This window comes from Mustela lutreola, chromosome 6, assembly GCF_030435805.1.
Source record: "Mustela lutreola isolate mMusLut2 chromosome 6, mMusLut2.pri, whole genome shotgun sequence".
Lineage (NCBI taxonomy): Eukaryota > Metazoa > Chordata > Mammalia > Carnivora > Mustelidae > Mustela > Mustela lutreola.
The window spans coordinates 78,096,158-78,120,340 of record NC_081295.1 but is presented as its reverse complement, the minus strand read 5'-3'; the positions used below and the strand labels follow the sequence as shown (position 1 = coordinate 78,120,340).

Genomic DNA, 24,183 nt, shown 5'->3' with positions numbered 1-24,183 from the left:
CTTCATGGAAGTAGGTACTCTAGTGATTCTAATACATCTGTTCATTTTTTTGAGTGTGTTGAAACTTTCAGGCATGAATAAATGTGGTGACAGCTTGACATCTGTTAATACTGACAGGTCATGAGATAACACCAGGAAGCACTAGAAACATAAGGTGTTATGGGGTATTTGGCTCCTCTCAAGCTATTTTTACATATTTTAAAGTCTAAGGTCTTTTAGTTGTGTCTTGATTTTGTTTATCCTCAGAATTATCTAAACACTTAAGGATGCTTTAATGTGAGAAAAGTCTCTAATCTGAGTAAACGTAGCCTGGAGAGAAGTCTATGTAGGCACTGTGGTTCCCTGGGTCAACGCTGTTTATACCCGTGCCCTCCAGGAGCAGCTGAGATTCTTTTACCGTCCCCAGATCGATACCCCAGAAGGGCGGCCATAGCAAAGTACCGCAAACTGAGTGGCTTACAAAGAACAGAAATTTATTTTTCACAGTCTGGAAGCCAGAAGTCTGAAATCAAACTGTCGGCAAGGTTGTGCTCCCTCCAAAAAGCCTCTAGGGAATGATCCTTCCTTGTCTCTTCCAGCTTCTGGTAGGGCGAGGTACTCCTTGGCTTGTAAATGCATTACTCTGCCTCCATCTTGCCATGAGGTTTCTCTCTATAGCTGCCTTTTCACATTGTCTTTGCTCTTTTTATAAGGATATACAGTCATATTGGATTAAGGGCCTATCTTAATTCGATATAACTTCATCTCAACTCGGTTATATCTATAGAGATTCTATTTCTTTTTTTTTTTTCTTTTCTTTCTTTTTTTCTTTTTTTTTAAAGATTTATTTACTTGACAGAGGGAGTGAGATCACAAGTAGGCAGAGCAGCAGGCAGGGAAAGGAGGGGAAGCAGGCTCCCTGCTGAGCAGAGAGCCCAATGCCGGGCTCCATCCCAGGACCCTGAGATCATGACTTGAGCCGAAGGCAGAGGCTTAACCCACTGAGCCACCCAGGTGCCCCTAGAGATCCTATTTCCAAATAGGATCATATTCATAGGTACTGGGGGTTAGGACTTCAATGTGTCTTTTTAAGAGACACAAATCAACCTACTACACCAAATCCAGTATTTGTGACACTGCTGGGTGCTGAGGTCTCATCTACCAAGGCCAATCCCCCAGAGAAGCCCAGAAGTGGGGGATGGGGGGGTCATTCTACTAAAAATAGGTTTGTCTCCTAGTAGTTGGAATGATTGCTCTTTCACCAGCTCCTTCACAGAATGGTCGTATTTTCATGATGATGTGAATTTTCTGATATTTGAAGGGTCCCCAAGCTGATGTTATTTCAACTAGTGCAGCGTGATGTGACAACAGTAGTGCTACAATGCAATGCAAATATCAACAACCACGAAATCAATAGACGGAGCAGATGCTGTGACTCAACTAGCTGTGACAATCAGCAAATGATTGATGTGAGAAGCACAGCTTTCGGCAGCAGCTGCTTCACTGAGAATTGGTTTTAGTGAATCACCACCGCAGCTGCCATTTTTCTCTGAGCCAGATAAATCCTGACGTGAATAAGCTGCTGTTATTGGAGATGTAAATGCAGCCAGTAATAAATGTCACTGGCCTAAGTCTGAGATATGTAGTCACACTCGCAAATTCAAAGAAGGGGGGATGATTTTGGCATTAAATATATTTCTGTGGAATTTTGGCTCTTTATTTTTGATCCTGTCTGTAACCCTGCATTGAATTTAATGTCTTAACATGAAGCTTATCTCCATCAGTTCAAGTGAAGCATATGTAAATCAGCTAATTCTTCTAAAAAGCAAATATATTTAATATGAGGAATTGAGTGGGCCTAGTAAACAATACTGGGGGAAAAAGTAAATCCTTATAAAAAGTATTAAGATTTTCCTTTGTTCTAAATTTGTACTTCAATGACATCAACAGTGTCTTAAGTTCAGCTGTGAGTGTGGGACTACGGTATGAGTGGTAGCTGTGACGCGCAGTCTACACAGCCTAACACAGTGGCCAGCTCCAAATAGCTCTCCAGTTCTAGACACACCAAAAATTAGAAAAGCAAAGTTTTTTCTTAGTTGATCCATATACCTGGATTAAAGAAAACTCTTTAAAATGACAACGACAACAAGCAACAACAATGTCAAAAAGAAACAAGACTAGGCTGCATCCCTTAGCAAGGATAGACAGGAAACCGGAAATGAGCATTACAGCTTACGTCTCTTTACTGACGAACTGGGTATGAAGTCTTTACTTGGTTGCTTTGCTTTTTAGAGACTGTTTTTACAGTTGGTGCTTACAAGTAACTCTTGAAAGACCCTTCAAGAATGGATTTATCTCAAAAGGCTATTTCAGGTTTTTTCTTTTCTTAATATTATTCTAAAATCTGAGACTGACATTCTATATCTTATTCAGTTAGAAACATCTCTAAATCTGCAGCAAATTAAATAGCAAAGATAAATGCCTATTGAATAATGTTCCTCTGTAGATTTCTCTTTTATGTGTGTTTTTCCTAGGCTATAGGAAAGAGAAATAGCTATAACTGAGAATATCAGGTCAAATAGATGCAAGGAGACCTTTAACCCAAGAACTAACAGAATCAAATCACATAGGAATTCACACAGTTAGATTTGAAAGGAAATGGAGGTCAGGAAGAGAAAAAAAGAGTTGGCTATAACGTCAGTTTTGTTAGTGGGAAAAAAAATAATTAGAGTGCATTTGAAATTTTCTCAGACCTTTTCTGGTCCTATGTTGGTAATTGGTTATTTATTTAAAAAAATTTTAAAAACATTTATTTATTTGAGAGAGAGCGAGCAAGGGAGCATGTGCACAGGTGGGGAAGGGCGGAGGGATAGAGTCTTCAAGCAGACTCCCTGCTGAGCGCCGACCACTAGCCAAGGCTTGATCCCAAGACCCATGAGATCATTACCTGACCTGAAACCAAGATTCAGATGCCTAACTGACAGCCACCCAGGTGCCCTGGGTGGTAATTGGTTATTTAGAAGCAATTTGGCCTTAGATGCAGCTGAGTTTGTATTCCCTTCCTTCCCCCCACAATAAAGAAACGGCCTAAGATCTTGTGCTAGTCACTTAACCTTCTAAAGTATAGTTTCTCCTTGGGTACAAGGAACATCTAATAATGACTATCATTTATTAAGCACTTACTACGTGTTAGGCATTATACTGAGTACTTTTCAGACATTGTCTCACTTAACATTCATAACCTATTCTGTGAGGCAGAAGTTTTCTTTCCACATTATAAATACAGAAAGTTGGGCCAAAGTTATCCAAGTTATAGCTATTAACTTCTAGAGACCATCTGGCTTCAAAGCCCATGTGTGTAGCATTATACTGTCTTTAGTATTAGACTCTTTCCCAGCGTTAGCCTTCTCTGGCCAAACCTTTTGGACTGTCTGACTTCCTTTGCCTAGTGTTCCTGCCTTTGACACCATCTCTCAACATGGCTCAGGAAGGGTTACATTGCAGAAGCCCTTAAAGCTCCCACAGGCTATCTGAGCAAATATGGAAAATGAAGTCCGAAGGCTTTACTGTCCTGTCACAAGTCATTGTGTCCGTTTCATAAAAGCATCTTGTCTTACCCCAAAGAGCACTAAATAGTAACAGTAACAATAACGACAACAATAATAAATGTATTTATAGAGAATAATATATTGTATTATTTTTATATTTAATAATATATATCATTTAAAATTGAGAATCCATTTATTGTGCTCCTCTTCCACTTCATACCCATTACTCTATAAGTCCCTGAAATCACTTTCTGGTAGATATGGAAGGATAGAAACACTTTTTTTTTTTTTTAATATTGGTTAATTTGTCTTTATTTTTTAATTTAAATTCAATTCGTTAACATACAGTGTATTATTGGATTCAGAGGTAGAGGCCTATGATTATTAGTCTTATATAATACCCAGTGCTCATTACATCATGTGTCCTCCTTCATGTCCCATCACCCAGTGTTGTCCTGAACTTCCTCAAGGATATTGTTGTGCTTCTGAAAAAACCGAGCTGGCTCCTTTGAGCAGGTCACTGATCTCATCAAGGTGAGGATGGAGCATCTGGTATTAAAATGCAATGCTAATACAATGTCCTGCAAAAACCACTTTGAAAACATAATGTCGCATATTTTCCACGTATTTACTTTTGGGGGCTCCTGTGGGTTGAATGAATCAAGTTCCACTGCTGTTCATGCGACAGTATGTCTCAGTGTCAGGCAGACTGGGTTCCCATCTTGACACCGCTTGGTGCTGGTTCTATTATAACCACAGTCTCTGTCAGGTATCCAGTAGTATTAGTATCTACTTTTGAGGGCTTTTGTAAGGATTCAGTGTGGGAATGTCCAGTGTGAGATATCTGGAAAATCATGAACACTCAGCCCTTGTTAGCTCCCGTGTTGGTATATTCACGTTCCTATATAACATCGTTTTCATTGGCTTTCTTTGTGAACATAAACGCCAGATCTAAATATGCTAGTATGAATGTAAGAGTGTTGGGGCTAGTCTCAGAATTTTAATTCTTTTTTTTATTAACACTGAAATTACTGTTTTAACTGTGATGGTGGACAGTGTTCTCTTTAGTTCCAGATATAACTATTAAAATGTAAATCATTTAGAGCACATCTGAGGCTTATGAGATGATTTCCTGGTGTTTGAGGGTTGTGACATAAGCAAGAAAGTACTATAGGCTAAGAAATGTAATATTGTTGGAAAATTTTAAAATATAGGGTGCCTGGGTGTCTCGGTTGTTTAAGCAACTCCCTTTGACTCAGGTCATGATCCTGGAGTCCCAGAATCGAGTCCCACATTGGGGGGGGGGGGTGCTCCCTTCTTTGCAGGGAGTCTGCTTCTCCTTCTGACCTTCCCCACCCCCCATGCTCTCTCTCATTCTCTCTCAGATGAATAAATATAATGTTAAAAAATTTAAAATATAACTTCCTTTATTGAAGCTTGGCAAGCAAACATTAAAAAACAGTAAGTAGTTTATAATAAATGTGTAACTGGTGCTTTAGTAATGTGGTTTTCCAATGACACATGATAAGGAGGTAGAGAAAGGGGCTTTCCTGAGTTATCAGAGTGGCTTTCAGTTTATATGTTCAATGCCAGGAATTTTAGAACCACATAAGCCACACCTGACGAGATGGGCAGGACAGATGGGAGTGAAGCATGACAGTTTTGCATGTTGTACGCTAACTAAGTACCATGAAACACAATCCTCCTTCCTGCCCCCGCCCCTGATACACATATACCTTCTTCCCTTATATCAACTCAAGATTAGAATAATAAGCTTTTTTTTTTTTTGCCACAAGCTAACCTGATGGTGTATGGTAACTTTTGTTCAGGTATTCTGCAACCATTTATAAAGGAGAGGTTATTTTAGGGCAAGCCTTTCTACCCTGATTTACTTAAATGAATAAATAGTAATGTCTGGTCATTATTAAAAAAAAAAAAAAGGTGGGGTGTAATCCCACAATTTGAGCCAGTATTAAGAACTTTAAAAAGATTATGAAACTCAAGTATAATGCTAGGAACAATAAGGACAAACCCCCCCCCCCACCACCACCACCACAAACACACACACACAGTTTAAAGACCATGGATAATGCAGTCACTATGTGAAGAGGAAAAGATTACTAACAGATTTCTCTTCAAAGGAAAGGAGGGGAATATCAATTCCTCATACAAAGTGAATTAGTATGATTGGTTTCAGTAAAAATATAATGGTAAAGAATCCTGGAATTTTGATGTCCTTGGGTAACTACAATGTACATTCTGCAGCCTAAAGCTAGGGAGGAAAATAATCTTAAGAAAAAGCTAATATAGTTATTGTCATCAGTCTGAAGTGGATAGTGGTAACCAGTGGAATGGAGAACAGAAATCTTTGGTCTGATGGCTCCCTAAAAAATATCCTCTGGTGGCAGAGGCCAGGTGGGGAGGATGAGCTATCTAAGAGCATGGCACACAAGGCTGCCTGAATATTCTGGAACGCTGGTGATCTTCCAATAATAGGAATGCATCTGGCAAGTGAAACAGATTCCCAGACTCTTACATTGTCACAGTTGACTTGCCCTCTGCCAACCTTGTATTAACTTCAAAACAAAAATTTAGATCCACTGTGAATTAAATTTAGATCCAGATCTACTGCGTCTTTGAATGTAACTTAGTCAAAGTTGGGGAGGCTTTTGTTTCATTTTGTCATTTCCAGATATTAGCCTTGTAGAAAGGATGAGAACAGTAACAAAACACTTCTGCTTCCACTTCCCTTTGCTCCTCTCCTCTTGTTCCTTCCTCTACCGTGAGAATAAGGAAAAGAGAAAATGGTGTAAGTACCTGTTGCTTGTTTTTTTTTTTTTTTTTTTTTTCCTGTCTTGTCCTTCTGGACATTTAAATGGAAACTAAGGCATGATTGAGGCTTGGCTTGTTCAGAACCCTCATAAATGCTTTTTTATTTCAAGAAATGTTTGCTTTAATTTTTCATGAGAACTTTAAATAGATTTAAGAACTATAAGCTATATCAAATCCCTTTTAAATTTGTTTGTCTTCTTGGATTAAGGTTAATTCTGTTCTTCAGATTTCAAATCACTACCCTTATTAAGATAAGAATAAACATTTTTATTCATTTATTTATTTATTTTGGCCTTAGCTGATTACTGATTCTTCTTCCTGCCTTCTGGGAGAACACCTATAAAGTTTCTGACACACTGATCTCTCTGAGTCTGACATTCTATCAATTCTCATTTTTTCAACTATATTCTATACAAAATTGCTGAAGTTTCCATTTTAAATTTTCTTCTCTTGCCCGAGTCCATAGTTACATGACTTACTGTCCATGTCCCCTGGGCTCTATTGTCACCAGCTCTCCTCCTCATCAGTTATTGTATTAGTGGTTCCACTCTCCTAGTTCCCCAAACATAAAACCTTGGAATTGTTTCAGCTCACGGCTTTCCTTCATTCACTAGAGTTATCACCATGTTCTATGGAATTTTCCATTTTGAAGTGTTTTTTAGATTCATCTGTATCAGATAAGAGATGTTTGCCAGTTGTCACAAAGAGCCAAAATAGCTGGATTAAACACGATGCAAATGTAGTTTTGTACTGTGGAGAGGTCAGGTCAATAGTACAGGGGTGGAATAGTGGCATAGCCCTGCTAAAAATGCAGGCTCCTTCCATCCTTTGTCATCCCCAAAGTCTTGATTGTCCTTGTCTGCTTGATGGGTGATGGCTCAGCACAGCAGGCACAGACGGGTGTTCAACAAAGGGACAAGAGGAGGCAGAGGCCACATTCTCCTTTTTTTAAGGAAATAACCTAAAAATGAAATACATTACTTCTGCTCATAGCCCATCTTCAAATGGCAAAATCCAGGGCCTTATTTAGCAGTGTGGGAGGTCTGGTTATATGGTCTTTAGCCACGTGCCCAGGTAAACTTCCTGTTTCTACAGAAGACAAGGAGAAGAACTTTGGGAGCCAACTAGCAGCAGCTGCTACACCTTCCTTACTATAATTTTATTGTCTTTACCCTTTGGTGTGCCTTTATTGCCCATTGCCAAGATTATTGCGAGAAGACTTTTAGCTGGATTTACTGATCGCTCTATCAAGCCACCCATTCTTTCTTTTAAAGAGCTACTCCCCCACCCCTTGTTTAACCTCCTGCTCTTAACCTTTAAAGCTCTTTATTATCTGGTCCTAGTCTACCTGTTTCTACCTTTTTTTCAAAGTTCATCCATTCATTGATTCATTTATATATTTAGTAAATATGTGTTGAGTGCCTGCTCTGTGTCAGACATGGAGTCATTTATTTTCCTAAACTAGGGCTGTGGATGGAAACATCTTCATGAATGCACGTACTTGCTAATGTCAGGATGATTCACTTCTTTGAAGCTTGTTTTCACCATTGTCATGCTTGAGAGGTTAAATACATTTTAAGAGCAGCCTTTTGAAACTAGGTCTTGCAGTTGAAGTAGTTAATTTGCTTTTAGGAATCAGATGATGTTCACTTGACCCATTTCAACTTTCAGGTTTTTATGCATTTTAGAACTACGATTTGCTTTAAAAAAAATGAAAATAGAAGAATATTTATTGAATCAACTAGAACTAGATTTAGTAGCTCACTGAAATTGTAAAATTGCTCAAATGCAAGCATGAGCTAAGGATTACTTCATGTGTTACAGTTGTCCAGCTGCTTCTTTGTTCCCAAACGCCTTAACCTCGTCCTCAGTCCTTCAGACTGAGGTGTAAAGGTATATATCACAGAACGCACCTGGTTTGGACTTTGTCCTCCAGATTACATTTGCTTCTTTTTCTATAATCCTAGGTAATGTAGAGACAGACATTTATTTAATACAAGTAATCTGACATTATATTTATATTTAGTTCTTTTTTTTTTTTTAAAGATTTTATTATTTATTTGACAGAGATCACAAGTAGGCAGAGAGGCAGGCAGAGAGAGAGAGAGAGGAGGAAGCAGGTTCCCTGCTGAGCAGAGAGCCCGATGCGGGACTCGACCCAGGACCCTGGGATCATGACCTGAGCCGAAGGCAGCGGCTTAACCCACTGAGCCATCCAGACGCCCCTAAATTTAGTTCTTTATTCTTTCAGAGAAGATACTGGAGCAGGTCCAGGTCCAGGCAAGGTTTGTGAAGCTGAGTTGCACAAATACAGATCAAATCTTTATTTAAATGTTTGATTTTTTTTTTATCATAGAGTTTTTATTTATTATTTATATATATTTTTATATTTTATTTATTTGTCAGAAAGAGTATAAGCAGGGGGATTGGCAGGCAGAGGGAGAACCAGGCTCCCTGCTGAGCAAGGAGCCTGATCTGGGACTCAGTCCCAGGACCGTGGGATCATGACCTGAGCAGAATACAGCCTCCTAACCCACTGAGCCACCCAGGCATCCCTCATCACAGAGTTTTCAAACTAATTTTGATTTTTTAAAAAAATGCACTAACTATTATCTTGATTTCTGAGGATTCAAGGACCTCCTAAAATCTTGTGTTTGAGATGCTCCAGATCCTCCTTCTTTATGTAAATTAATTGTATATCGACATGGCTGGCTGCTTGAGTCATCAAAGCTTGCAAGTTAGGGAATATATATTTCAAAGAGAAAATAAATACTCATTATTTTACCAAACACTAGGAGCAAAAATTATCTTAAATGCTAATGGATCATCATAGTTTAAGTATTTACATTTACAACTGAGATCAGATCAGGATTCACAGGGAAGCCTCTCCTTAAAAAAAGACAGGGGCATTAAAAGGGAAGATGAACAAGTGCCCAGTCTGAGTAATTTTAGCTGCTTTTTTAAATTCTGTCTTGAAATGGCTGCTCTCCTTCCATCTCCAGCCTGGTAGCCTCATCTCTAATGGCAGTGTGGTTATGTCCTTTTCAGACTACATCTTTTGGAGGAGGAAGAGGAGAGGAGGAAGAGGAGAGAGTGGGTAGAGCCTGGGAGCTGCTTTAACCAGAGCAGTTCTGCGTGGATCTGTCTTACATATTGACCATCTGCTAAAGAGTTCATTTGGGAAAAAAAAAAAAAAGTTTGAAAACCACTGGACTAGATGATTTACAATTCTGAGTGTACATGGTTCTGATATGATGGATTTCTGCTGACCTACCCACACCTTGATCTGCTCCTCTTGTCAAACCTGCAACAAATACCCTTTGGTGAGACTGCTGCCTTCTCGCCTTGAGTATCTCCTAGCCTTTGTATATAACACTATGTTTTCTCTAGATTTAATAGCTGTTCTAAGAGAGAGAGTAGAGAGAATTAGACCATGTGCAGTAGCAATGTCTTACAGATTCTGCATCTTATACTGAAGTTCAGGAAGAACACAGTAGAATAGCCAGTTATATTTTTATTTCATTTTAAATTTCTGTCAATGTATCTAGTATATGTAATAATTTATAATATAACATATAACTTACATTAGTCTATTAGTAGAGTGATACTTATAATTTATAAAAATAAATATTCATAAATAGGAGATGTGTTACTCAAACAATTTTGTTGTTGTTATTAAGGGCATGCCACTGTTCTTGAAATCCTTTCAGAAATTACTGCTCTTTTGTTAGTAAAATTGTTGACGGTTGATAACTTAAGACAAGTAAAGACTCCCCCAGTCTCTTAATCTTTAATTTTGATTTGTGTGAGTTATCAAAGTCCGTCCTGTGACTATACTTGGATATAACATAAACTGCGAAGAGGTAGAGAGGGAAAAGTAACTCTGTCAGCATACTCTTTCTTTTTTTGTTTCTTGGTTCTATTACAATGGGCAGGAATAGGGGAAATTCATAAGATGAAAACACTAATATGGTATAGGTGTACAAAGGGGATTTTTTAAAACATGCATTTGAAAGACACAAATAACAATGTTTAGTGTTATCAAACTTAGTTTAAATTGAGTTCCTGTTTGCAGTTTCTACTAGATCTTTGCCAAGAGCTGTATACAGATGTTTGAGAAAATTAGAACTACAAAAGTATGTTTTTGTAAATTTGTTTTTAGGGGTGAATATTTATATTATAGTACATAAATGTTGAAGCGTATACATTTTAATTTTATTACTACTTCCCCCATGATCATGTTTTCATTTGTTTTCCTCTTCCTCTTCTCAGTTCCCTATATTTGTCCTGAAAAATTAGACTCAACTGGAGGGAAATAGTCCCAGATACAGAGTGAGAGGAACAGTGCAAACCATATGGGAAGCTGCGTACAGGAACAAGTTAAAAGATATCCATTTTGGATTTTAAAATTCTTTCACAGTGATAAAGTATGCATTCAGGCAGCTCCGAGTTTGAAAAATACCTCATGCACCTTGACATTCAACAGATATTTATTTTATTCCTCCTACCATGTACAAAATGTTGTGCAAGAAGAATGAGTCACAGCCAATGTCCTCAAAAGGCTTTAAAAATTGTGTGAGGTGGGCGCCTGGGTGGCTCAGTGGGTTAAGCCGCTGCCTTCGGCTCAGGTCATGATCTCAGGGTCCTGGGATCGAGTCCCGCATCGGGCTCTCTGCTCAGCAGGGAGCCTGCTTCCCTCTCTCTCTCTCTGCCTGCCTCTCCATCTACTTGTGATTTCTCTGTCAAATAAATAAATAAAATCTTTAAAAAAAAAAAAAAATTGTGTGAGGTGGAGATGGGAAGGCAGTAATCAGAAATTTGTAAGTTCAATAATGGAGATACACCAGAGTGTTTCAGAGCATAGGGGAGCGAGCATACTAGCCCAAAGGGCATAGAAGTCTTCTGGGATAGGGGTGCCCAAGTTAACCCTGAATGGGAGAATGTGTGCTAGCCAGGGGATAGGGAGGGGATCACGGGCAAAGGACCTCAGTCACAAGGGCAGTATAAATAAGGCAAAGAGGTGCCATTCATTGGGTATGACCTCAGAGCTTTAGGATTAATGCAGGTTGAGCATGGGTGAAAATGAAGGAGAGGTGGATTGGGGCCAGCTCCTGGAGGGCACCATACATTCTGTGAAAGGGCTTGGATTTGATCCTGTAGGTGATGAGAAGGCTGTAAAGGATTAATTAGAGAATGGCCATGAGCACATTTACTTTGAAATAATTCCATCTGACATCTGAGTAAAGAATGGATTTGCAGGAAGCAAGAATGCATAAGAGAAGAGTCATTTAGGATGTCATTGCAATAGTCCGAGAAGAGTAAATGGCAGGCTGGCCGAAGGTGGTAGGAATGTGGTGGAGGGAATTTGCAAAGTGCCCTCTTGCTTTCAATGGCTAGTGTGAATACAGATAGTTCATGCCCCTATTATTTTTCATCCTTCTTGTGTCAGGTGCTCAACCCTGGGATACAGGGCCCATTTTTTGAACAGAAATTATATGTGCATTGTTTATCATTGTTTTTAGGAGCAAGATTGTTGAATTCCTTTCGCATGGTCCCCATTTGGGTAGTGGAATATTGGTACAATGCCTCAGGGCACTTAAGAAAGATTTAAAAATTTTTCTACAGTCCTATTCCAAAAGTATAATAGGTTTCTATAGTTTCCCAAAGGTGTGGCCATGCCAAATATTTTCTTGCATGTTTCTGTGCCTATAAGTATTTGTTGTAATGGACAGTCACTTTTAGATGATGACCTTCTCAAGTTGACATTAATCCCTAACAGCACTGATGCAGTAATTATCCACTGCATTTTGTAGCTGGCAATTCTAGGTACTAACACCTGTTACTTGAGAGGAAGGCCTTTTGACTGTTAACAGAAAATTTTATTGTAGAATTGGAGGCGTTGCTTTTCTTAAGAAAGTCAAGTCATGGTGTTTACCAGTTGTAACTCTATAAAAACAAAATGATTAGAATTTGTTAATGTAAGGGCACCTGCATTAATGTAGGGGCTCAGTTATTTAACTGTCTACTGTCAGCTCAGGTCATGATCCCAGGATCCTGGGATGGAGCCCCACATCAGGCTCCTATCTTGGTTGGGAGTCTTCTTCAATCTCTGTCCCTTCCCTGATCATGCTTGCTTGCTTTCTCTCTCTCTCTTTCTCAAATAAATAAAATCTTTTTTAAAAATACATAAAATTTGTTAATATAACTGAATTTGTTTCTTTTCTGGTACTTAATAGTTTTTTTTAAATTAATTTACAGGAAAGAAAGTTTATCAGAGTTTCTTCCTAAACCTCTTAGAGATAACAGCATATTTTAATCAGAGACCTGTAAGTATCCTTTTCTTCTTTATTTAGAAAATTAGATATTGATTTTGTGGAAGAATTGGCTCCTTCAAGAATACTCTTGACAGGATATGGCTAAACAATCTGAGTTGGCATGCAAAATTTGAGTGAGAGTAAAACACACAGAAAATCACCTCTCAAAACCCAAAACAAAGAAATCAAAACTGCTGTTAGAAAACCATCAAATCTATCTATAGCTTGTGAACGTTTGACTTATTTTTTGGCAATTTCTCTGTCTTGATGTCACTGTCATTACTTTTTTCCCCTTTGTGAAAATATCTGTGTGTGTGCATATTTTAGGAAGTCTGTAACATCAATGAGAAGGAAGAGGAAAAGGGTAGGGTGTGAACACAGGAAAGGGAAGAATTTGTATTCTGTAAAAAAGTTACATGGCTTTGGGGCACCTGGGTGGCTCAGTCATTAAGTGGCTGCTTTTGGTTCAGGTCACGATCCCAGAGTCCTGGGATGGAGGCCCATATTGAGCTCCCTGCTCGGCGGGAAGCCTGCTTCTCCCTCTCCCGCTCCTCCTGCTTGTGTTCCCTCTCTTGCTGTGTGTGTATGTCTCTCTCTCTCTGTCAAATAAATTAAAAAAAAAAGAAAAGAAAAGAAAAAGTTACATGGCTTTGGACGACTTTGTATTTTCCAGTCACACTTTCAGGGAAATTTTGTACAAAATCAGACCTACGTCTCCTAATAGCTAAGGTTCAGTCACTTTCATCATATTTTTGAAGTGTCTGTTACTCTGCTAGATGCAAAACTGGCCAACTCAGGAACAGGGAACTGGGGACACCCTTCCTGCTTCAATTTAACAAGAGGCCAAGACAAGCATATCTTTTCACAAGCAGGTATTTTATCAGATAAACTGAGAAGACTCAATGAGAAGAAGAAGAAAAATCTTTGTCTTAAAAGCATATCTGTAGCAACAGCATTTAATATTTTGTTCCCTGAAAGACATTTGACATCTCATGTAGTCCTCTTCTAGCACTAAGACAAATAATCGTCATACTGAGCTGAAGAGCACAGAGTCTAGGGCCCGTTTAGTAAACACAGACAATGAAGCAGTCAGTAGCTAAAGTCTGGAGCTGAGAGGTTCTTCACTGGTGGTAAGAGATTAGCATACTTCTGGGCTTCTCAACTGTAAATATTTGTGTTGACTAGAGTTGATGACTACCTTAGATTATTTTATGATTCTAGGACATCCTTGAAATTTTGTTGCTTAGTAGTTAATAGTCATTTTATCTTGGGTAATCTATGCTTATTATACTGACTTTAACATGTGTGTAGTAGCTAATAAAACCAGCCAGCAGGAACAGAGAGATATTTCTAGCTTGCTTCATCAGATAAGATCTCAACAAATTTTTTAATTAGAAGGTGTACTGAAATCTTAATTACACACGCTGTCACAATATAGGTGGTTTCCTACCTACGTGACATTAATTTTTAGTTCCAATGCATCCATATTTTAATCTTGTGTGTTTGAGGAAGTTACCTGAATTCTCTAATGCTTCAATTTATCAGTAAAATGAAACTAAAAATGCTTATTTTATAGGCTTGCCTGGGGATTAAGTAAAATGATAAAACAGTATAATATAAATAATAATACTGAAATAAACTACTACAATCATAATTTCCTATCTTTATTATATTGTTTCATAGACTTTGAGGTTTTGCCCACATAATGATTTCATTTGTCCGAGTATATAAACTATTTATAAAATCACTGAAAGAATTGTGAGAATGGAGATTTCTGGCCACATTCCCAGATATTTTTAACAAGTATCTCCGATAATGCACATGAAATTGACCTACAGGCCACCCTGTGAGAAACACAAATTTTCTCTTAAAAATAAGCCTCAGAGTAGTCGATTTATCAAATCACAAGTGAATTTTGTGCAAAATATATATTCTTAGGGTTCCATCTTGGAGATTCCAATTTGGCAGATCTGGAGCAAGGCTTTGCAACTTTTCAATAACTTGCCATGCCGATTTTTATATTCGCAAACCACTGCTCTACGGCCTCACCATATTCTAACTTTTGATAAAGCTTATAGTCGTGCTTACCATACGTAGATGAGGGGATATCATTATGGGTCAATGCTTCAACTAGTCCGGGTCAAGTTCCAGGAGTGAAGGGATGAGCGTGGATGTCTGCATTTGCATACATGAACAAGGCTGACAGTGTTATTTACCTTGGTTGTGTAGCTGCTTTAAGTAAATCAAGTCAAGCCCATAAATCGTGGAACCCCTGAATGAGAAAGAACTTTTGGAGACCACCTAGTTTGAGCCTGTGTTTCATGGGAAGAGGACAGTGGGGCTCCGAGGTCTACCGAAGGCCAGAGGACAAGACCAAACTGACACTTGGATTTCTGTTCCCAGCTCGGTTCCATTTCCACTGCGGTTGGTTGACTTTGATTCTGTCATTTCGATGAGGTGCAGCCTGTGAAACCAGCTACTATTGTGCTGGCTGTGGGCTTCCCGGCAGGCATAGAAAGTGCTGTGTGATTCAGCTTTCCTACTTAACTGTTCAGCTCTCTGAAAGTGACAGCTTCTTCCGATCTCCAGTTCTCTCTCTCGAATAACAAAGAGGCAGGAAGGCCACTGAAGGACTGAAGGTACTCCCCAGGAGAGGCAGCCTGTCCCAGCAGTGGCACCATCTTCTCAGTTGCCTTCCTGATTCTTTATCTTAGCCAGAGTCATCTGCTTTTTCTATCTTTATCTCTAGATGGCAGAGCCATCATTGCTTTTGTCTGTAATTTTACTCTTGCATCATTTTCTTTTAGCACTCTTTACATCGTGTTACTTGCCCTCATTTGGACACCATTTAGCTCTGGCGTGCCATTAAGTTCAACAAATATTAAATACTACTATGTTCCAAGAACAGTCTTGGGTACCTGAAATGCAAAATGAAGCTAGCGTGGTCCTGGTTTCAGAAGAGTTTTCAGTATCATGGGGGAGGGAATCAATGTAACAAATCTGCAGGAGTGTTTGAGAGTGTTACAGTAGCCAAGGATACCATATCAGGAGAGTCAAAGAAATATTGGGAAAGGAAGTGACATCAGTCTTTTTTGAGTGAAAAAATCATAACCCATAAGATAAATGTGCAACATTTTACAACCACCTGAAGAGAATGTTCCTAAGGCTTAATGAAGAGAGCTAATGCCATCAGAGATGAATAAGGTGGGTGTTGGCATGATGGTGAGAAAGGGACACTGCAACGTGTAGCAGGAGACCTGGGTCTTCTGCTCACACTTCCAATATCAACCTATGTGACTTGCATCAATCCAGTAAGACTTCCCTGGCCCCACTTGAGTGCTCACTGAATTCATTCAAATAATGAAATTCAAGTTATAGGCTGCCCTACATTTTTGAGATACAGTCAGGTGGAAGAAAAGTGCCTCCCAGGTGAAGTGCTATCTGAGCCAAAGCCTCAGTTTTGAGCTTACCTCAATACCTCAGTTTTGAGGTATTGAATGAGTGAAGAGAAGCTTTGGAAGGAGAATGCTCCCGCCAGGAGAACTGCATCCATCCACTGGCCTGAGTCTGGAGGTGAAGGGAGTATTTCTGAGAGCTACAAGTCCTGAGTGAGGAGCGGTTTCTTTCAGCTGCTGGACCACAGGGGAGGAGAACCAAAAGGCAAGGTTTATATATAAGCAGAATGTAGATCATGCAGGGTGTTGTTAGTCGTGCTAATGAACTTGGTTACTTTTTCTTGGCTTAAGGGCAATAGTCGAAGAGCTAAGAATAGTAAGATTTGCGTGGCTAGCATAAAGAGTGGAAGAGGAAAAGAAAACTGAGGCAGGATGAAGGAGATACTCCAGTCTGAAGTTGTTGGTGACCTTAACTAGGTTAGGAAAAGTGAGCAGAGAAGTTGCTCCATCAATTAAATAGCTATTTGAGAATAGAATTTATATGACTTGATGGTCAGAGAGGTGAGGGAAAAGGATGCCTGCTGGGCTTCTGGCCTGTGCAACTGGGTAAATTTTAGTCTGTTCATGGAGAAAGAAGCCCAGGCGGAGGAACCGGCTTCAAAAGGAATTCGGGAATCTCTAACATGAGGGGATGAAACCAGCAGATCTGTCCTGGGGCTCCTCATACTAACTGGCCTTCCACATGCTGAGAATATCACACACGTTGTCACACTTAGTCTTCTCAGCTGTGGGAGGTAGTATTCTGTGCTCAAAAGATGTGAAAGCTGAGGCTCAGAGAGCTTAATGCCTTGTATAAGGTCCCTTAGCTAATAAGTAGTGGAGCCAAAAGTTCAGACCGAGCTAAACCAGGTGCATTTCATTCTAAAGCACCCACACCTTCTATTTTATCACTCCCCTTTCCCTTTGAGCCTGATATGTGTAACTCTGTGAAAATAGGTCACTTGTAGAACACAAATAACTTTAGACTTTATGTATTGTTAAATTGAAGGCATAAACTCTACCTTCTAACCGGTCATTATCTCTCACCTGGAATACTGCAGTTGTCTCCAAACTCATCTCTTGAATCCACTCTTCTTTTCAATCTGTGCCGAAGTGATCTTTTTAAAGTTCAATTTTGATCATCGCGCTATTGCTTAAAAGATGTCAATGACTTTCCATTGCTTTTAGCATAGAACAAACCTTAACATGCCCCAATGATGTGTAGCCCCTGTTAACTGACCCACTTCATCTTGTGCCATTTTCTACCTTCTTCTCTGTACTTAGGCCATACTGGACTTCCCTCAGCTTCTGAAGTGTGCTATGCTCTTCTCCTCTGCATGAAATACTTGTCTTCCGTATCTGTATCAACCAGCTAGTGCCTTTTCTTTATATCTCAGCTAATCTTGTCAACGAATCAGGTTCTGATACACTCACAAAACAATTTTTTCACCTAAGACCGCAATTTGTATTTATACATGGATTTGTGTTCATTTTTTTTCCCACCCATTAGATTCCATGAAAGTAGTTCCACAACTGTTTTGCCAGGCATATAATTGGCACTCAATAGATATTTTCTAAGCAAATTAATAAATTTACAAAAGAATGAATGCATTTCTGGATTAGTTAATTTATATTTGATTATTTGTTTGGTATATTATTTAGAATTGAAAAAAGAACATTTTCTATATTCCCATAAAATAAACTAATTTCAGTTATATATAACATTGTTTGTGTTTTTCTTTTTTAAAAGATTTTATTTATTTGACAGACAGAGAGAGGTCACAAGCAGACAGACAGGCAGGCAGAGAGAGAGGAAGAAACAGGCTCCCTGCTGAGCAGAGAGCCAGATGTGGGGCTCAATCCCAGGACCCTGACACCATGACCTGAGCTGAAGGCAGAGGCTTAACCCGCTGCGCCACTCAGGCACCCAACATTGTTTTTTAATATCTTGTTGATATAGTATTTCCCCTGGTATTATATTATAATTGTTTTTCCCTTTCTGAAGTCAATTTTCTTTTACACGATAGATGAAGCTAATTCCAACAGCATAGTGGTAATTACTGAATTGACATTTTTTGGATTAAACCAATTAAACCAAAGCAATTAAGACTTGGAAATTGCAACTATAAAAGAACAATATGTCATCATTCAGTGTACCAATGAAGAATGGAAATGTGTTATAATTAGTTTGTAAATGACACATCTTTATTGGACTTGCTAATTAAATGAGACTTTTCCATCCCAGCCTTGCTGAAAATAATTTGGAATTTTCAGGAGTGATATTTTATTTTTTTCACTCAAGATTGATTCTCTGCCATGTGATGATCATAATCTAACAAATAAGGCTTGGATTAGGCCTAGTGAAGAATGCCACTAATGTGTGAGCCCTTGGCCCTCAAGTGGTGGTGGACTGTCAGTGTTCAAAATAGGCTACCAAGACTCAGGACTGAACAAATGATTGGGCTGGACTGGGATGGAATCTAGCATAAGATATTTTTGCAATGTATTCTACAGATACATTGCTGAGACCCACCCACCCCCAAATTGTCTATGAACATTGACTATGATTATCTAGCATTTGAATCTCGAAGAGCCAACTGAAGGGATTAGATTACATGAGCACCCAACAAAGTTCTTTAGCTTGAATAGCTTGTAATACTACATGGAGGAAGGGACAAATTAAAGGCAGGTGGAAGAAGGCTTATCTATTAGAGATTAAAGTTCCAGCTGTTACAGGGAATAGGTTTTTGGCCACTAGGACAACAATTTATGATATAGTCCAGCATTTACCAACATGGGGATCCTGGTCTTCTGGGATTCTACAGAATTATTAGAGGGGTCCACAAGCCATCTGTGCCTCTGTGTCTAAATAAATACTGTTGTATATCATATATATTACCATTTTCTAAATATATATAGGTTATTGTTATAAAAATGAGAATTTGTGTTTCATAGAATCTTTTCATCTGTTATGTATTTTCTCAGTCAGATATCTAAAAAATGTGGTTCTTCAATCCTGAGACATCATTTTGCATTAAATCTCAATGAACAAGTTATATCTGTCGTACTATGAGGTATACCAACTGTTTTTTTCTCCACACCTAGTATTTCTGAGAATCTTCAGATTCTAGGACTCCATCCTGAGTGCTATCTTCACTTTTCTCATCTGATGCTCTGGTTTCTCTGCTCACCACTTTCTAATGTTTCCCACAATTTTTTTGATGCTGCTGCCAAACTCTCTAGTTGAAATCAGACTAGGATTGTCCTCAGGGTCCTCTCTTTGTTGCCCAAAGCAAAGATATCATTAGGATGGTTGTGGTGTATAGTAAAGTTCACCCAAGACTGGAGGATAATATGAGAGAATTATAGTGCAGAGATGGGAAACTTAGTATTAGGTATTCAACATCATTACTACTAGAATCAGTTCATTATGCCCATTAATGGGAGATCCCTACTGCTTGGCTCTGTTCTTAATGTCTAGCCTTGTTTCAGGTTTCTATCCTCCTTCTACTGGCAGTTGCCTCCCTGGGCTCTAGGCTAGAATCCCTCTCTCTGCACATAAAGAAATCACTACATGTTGTGATTTTATATCCTAGAAGTTATTATGTCATTCAGACCCTAGCATATACAACTTTAAAATTACAATAAGTAACTGTTATTGTCTGAATATCATCCTTCCCAGGTAGGATTATCATTTAATGGCCCTCTACCCCAACAATCTACTCCCAAGCAAGAGGGCTTTCTAATTGAAAGGGTAAATGATTAGTTTCACAAAGTCTCAGAAGAACATAGATTGACTTCTAAGCACAGAACAGAGTTGGGATATGGAGACGTCTTTCTCTAAGAGATTTTGCAATCAGAAACCTTCCCTTACGCACATGAAGGCATAACCTTCATGGAATGGGGTAGCAAAAGGTCTACCTTCTTCTCCTACGTGCACCCAAAGGCTTGGTCTTTTCCTGTTGCAAATTACATCCACCATGTCCATAGGTGATCTGATGTTAAAAAATGGTTTTGTCCTTGAAAAAATTAGAAATCATAATTATTGTGGGATAAATACAAGCCCAGATGTCCAGTGACATGATGTCTAGACTTGATTCTGAAATTAATGAGATCTCTGTCATACCAGCAATTTGGTCTCCTTTTTCTCATCTTTGAAATCAGGATTGCTTTCTCATTAATTTAATTTTTGTTTATTATTTACTGATGACTAAACTCCTTCTGACTCCAAAATTCTCAGGTATCTCCAAGTTACTTATGGAATGTCTATTGTTTTGCTTTTCTCTGGACTGTCTTCAGTAGCATTGAGTAGCTTGGCTTTGCATCAACTCTATGAAATTGTAAAATAGAGGGCACATGTGTGGCTCAGTCAGTTAAGCATGGCTTAGTTAGTTAAGGGTTTACCTTTGGCTCAGGTCATGATCCCAGGAATCTGGGATCAAGCCCTGCACTAGGCTCCCTGCTCAGCTCCCTCTGCCCCCTCCCTGCTCATGCAGTCTCTCTCTCTCTCTCTCTCTCTCTCTCTCTCACACACACACACACACACACAAATAAGTAAATACAATCTTTTTTAAAAAAAGAAACTGAAAAATAGAGAAAAAAACTAGATTGCTGTGGTCAAGGTCAGAATAAACATTTGAATGCCTTGTGCAAAATGTTACCTCTCGATTTTTTAAATTAGCCTATTGAAATATTTCTATATATCCTTAAAAGCAGGAAACACACTTATTAATTTCCACCCAGCTACTGAACTTCACAGGTCATTAAAAATGTGTTATGAAAAATTAGTCACTTGTCCCCAGTTATAGATGGTGATAGAATTAGGAGTTGAATCATATGTTTCCATTACTACATTTAACTTTAAAAATAAGAGTTAACACTAAGATAATTTAAAGTAAGAAACTGTGTCAGGGTGCAGATAATATTTTAAAAATGCAATTTTAAAGAGACCAAAAATTCTACTTACATTTATAATTATTACTATGTGTATGAGAAACAAAGATGAGACTATTTCAATATATGTTCCCCAGATAAATCTTGAGGCAAATTACAGAAAGTATCAAAAGAAAAGGAAGATTATTAAACTCCAAAGAGTTTACTCTATGCATTAACTAGAGGCAAAATGCCCACTCAACTTGATGTTTATGGGAAAAAAATACTCAATGAAAATATTGTTATGATTGGTCTTGCTTAAAAACACATCAAAGAAACATGTTTTCAGACTACAGAAAGCCTTCTGATATAGAATTTACTAGGAAACAGGTTTTGAATTTTAATTTTGGCAATTAATATTTTAAAATATGAAGACTAAGTTAACAGAAGACAGGCAGCTCTGCTTTCTCTCCATGCCTCATGGATGATTTGCTGGGGAAATTCACACACATAGGTAGGTATAAAAAAGACTCATGAACATCTGTATTGTTTTCATTATTTCCTAATGGGGCTTCTGAAAATGCCAGAATGTTCTTCTCTCCATACAATGTGATGTATGATTATTATGTGCATGATTATTGTCACCATCCTGCAGTCCCCAATATGCAAGACTTCCTGGTTTTCAGAAACCTTACTACTCTGAGGTGGAGTATGTAGCTTCGTCATCTCTTCGGAGACTCAAAGACCCAGGGACAGTCTCCTGGTGACACAAGAGTGACTTGAATAAGAACATTCCTCATTCAAATGAAACAAGAGCTATGGTGTACATACTGATTAGTTTTTCTTTAAGCTTATACTTGTTAGTGCAAGTAAAATATATTTTTAGTTTTTATCCATTTAGCTAAAAAAATCCCAAGTTTTGAAGTTGTTGCAATAAATGTACCTAGTCCATAGGTCTTGAAAGTGAAACAAATTGGTTTACAAATCCTTATAATTACAATATGCTTTAATGACTACTTTCCTGTTTAGTTTCTGGCTGCTTTTGATGAGTGATTGGGAAGCTTAGGTGGATTTAGGCAGATTTGTGTGAAGGTAAGAGGAGTGAAAGAGGAGACAGCTAAAAGCAACTTAAAACCCTAAAGATCTAGGTTCTCCTGCCTGCACTGCAAATGGAAGATAAAGGATTTAGTCATTGAGGAGAGATAACAAGACAGGGTTAGGGTAAACTGAGGCTCAAAGAGGTTGAGGAATCTGCCTGATGGTGTGTAATTGGTCTTGCTAAAAACACAGATGCAACTTCAGCCTCCCTGCCCCAAACTTAAACTTGGGCAGAAGATAAAACGCTGATAATTCAGAAAAGTCTTCCCCCCACTTTCCCAAATAAAACTTCTTTTCTATTAACTAATTTGCAGAAGTGCCGCCATTAACAATTTGATTCTTTGGTCTAAGACTTTGGAGTTTTTCTTGTAGGGAACCACACAGCATATTTCTGTGAATGAATTAAGCAAATTTTTCCAAGAGTTGGTCTGAATAGGATAAAAAGGAAGAGGACTTTGGAAGGTCTACAGTGGGGTCAGGAGAAGAGGAGAAAACTGATGAAGGAAGATTGTGAAGGGTGCAAAGCTGTTGGTTTGGGAGAGTCTGCAATTGACTAAAGGCAGTGCTGCCTGTTGTAATGAAATTGTGCTCTAAATGTGTTTTAATGTAATCATGTAATGTTTGTTTCCCTTACTTCACTGCCTTCATAGATTCATTCAGAGTATTTATCCTCTTACAAACAGCTGTTGAAGCAATTCAAAAGATTGCTTCTGATTTTTTTATTCAGAAGATGCACATTTATAAATGATGCTCTCCAAATATTAGTTGAATTAAGCGAATTCTTCTTCAACCCTAGCTTTTTCTTAGTCCATTGTTTTTTACAATCTCTTTGAAAGATCCAAAGATATCTTGGTCAATATTGTACAGAGTGTTCTGGCTCCTCAGGCTGACTTTCCAGATAAACAATCTTTGGTGAGCGGTTGTTTTTGCTATCTTCAGTGTATCCATGTTTCCATGCTTCCTTCCTCCTCTGCTTCCCCTGCTAGTGAAGATCTTTAAAAGTGTCTATAGTTACACTACTTTTCAGATTATTACAAATGAACTAGCTTTTTAATATTTTCTTCGGTTATTTTAATGATGGATTTGGGAGAATTTTTCTATACTGAAATTCTTCAGCATCCTTATAAAAATATCAAAGTATAACAATGAGAAATCTGATGTGAAATTGGAGTGCAAAAGGTCTACCTTCTTTTGAACCTTCCAAGAGACATATTTTTTGGTCTTCTTCTTTCCAGAATTTAATGTGCCTTGGGTGACTCAGTCAGTTAAGTGTCTGCCTTTGGCTCCGGTCATGATCCCAGCATCCTGGGATGGAGTCCCACATTGGGCTCTTTGCTCATCAGGGTGTCTGCTTCTTCCCTGCGTCTGCTCCTCCACCCTGCTTATGTTTCTCTCTCTGTCAAATAAATAAAATCTTAAAAAAAGATAAAAAGAAATATGATGTGAAATGGATCAGAGTGTTCGGTTGACTTACAACATCTTTCTTGATTCAGAAATATTGCCAGGCCTAGAATATAAGTGTACTAATGTTTGAAATGCCAAAGACTGCTTTCAGGTTTGATAACATAAGCTTCCTATCTGCTCAGACAGGATTTACAAATTATGTGGATTGCAAAGTCAGATCGATGTGAGGTTCATTTGGAAAGCACTCATTGAACAACTACTATCCACTGTCCACACGTAGAATGTATTTTTCTTTCCTTCCAGGAGTTATGGTCTTCTAGGGGTAAAACAAATCATCCACACAGAATGCATCATGAAAAATATATTAAACTTTATATATATATATATATATATATATATATATATATATATAAACTTAAATATATTAAACTTATTTAGAGGTGGACTTTAAGGTTGACTGTTAGAGTGAATGGTGAAAAAGCCCAGGGGATGACTAATACAGCCAAGACCATCAGTATATGTCCTAATAGAGCAGGTCTGGAAAAAATCTAGTGATTTAATTTTTAATCTGCTACAAGAAAATTTGCAATAACTTTGGAGATTGGATGAATAGATCTCTAAGGCTGTGCATATGCATTGGTATACTTTGCTAAAACAACCATTCTTTGGGGTCATACATGCTGTTAGACCCTGAAGCCCAAT

The 24,183-nt window shown here is 38.3% G+C and overlaps 1 protein-coding gene across 7 annotated transcripts in view; it reads left to right on the top strand.

Annotated features, from left to right (window-relative positions):
- PKIB (cAMP-dependent protein kinase inhibitor beta) overlaps window positions 1-24,183 on the top strand; it is a 111,320-nt gene that overhangs the window by 55,343 nt on the left and 31,794 nt on the right. For 5 of the 7 annotated variants that reach the window (XM_059177695.1, XM_059177689.1, XM_059177693.1 and 2 more), the window contains exon 3: window positions 12,618-12,685. The exons of the other annotated variants lie outside the window; for them this stretch is intronic. The gene's annotated coding sequence lies outside the window, so the exon portion shown is untranslated. The remainder of the gene's footprint in view (window positions 1-12,617; window positions 12,686-24,183) is intronic. 7 annotated transcript variants of the gene reach the window in all.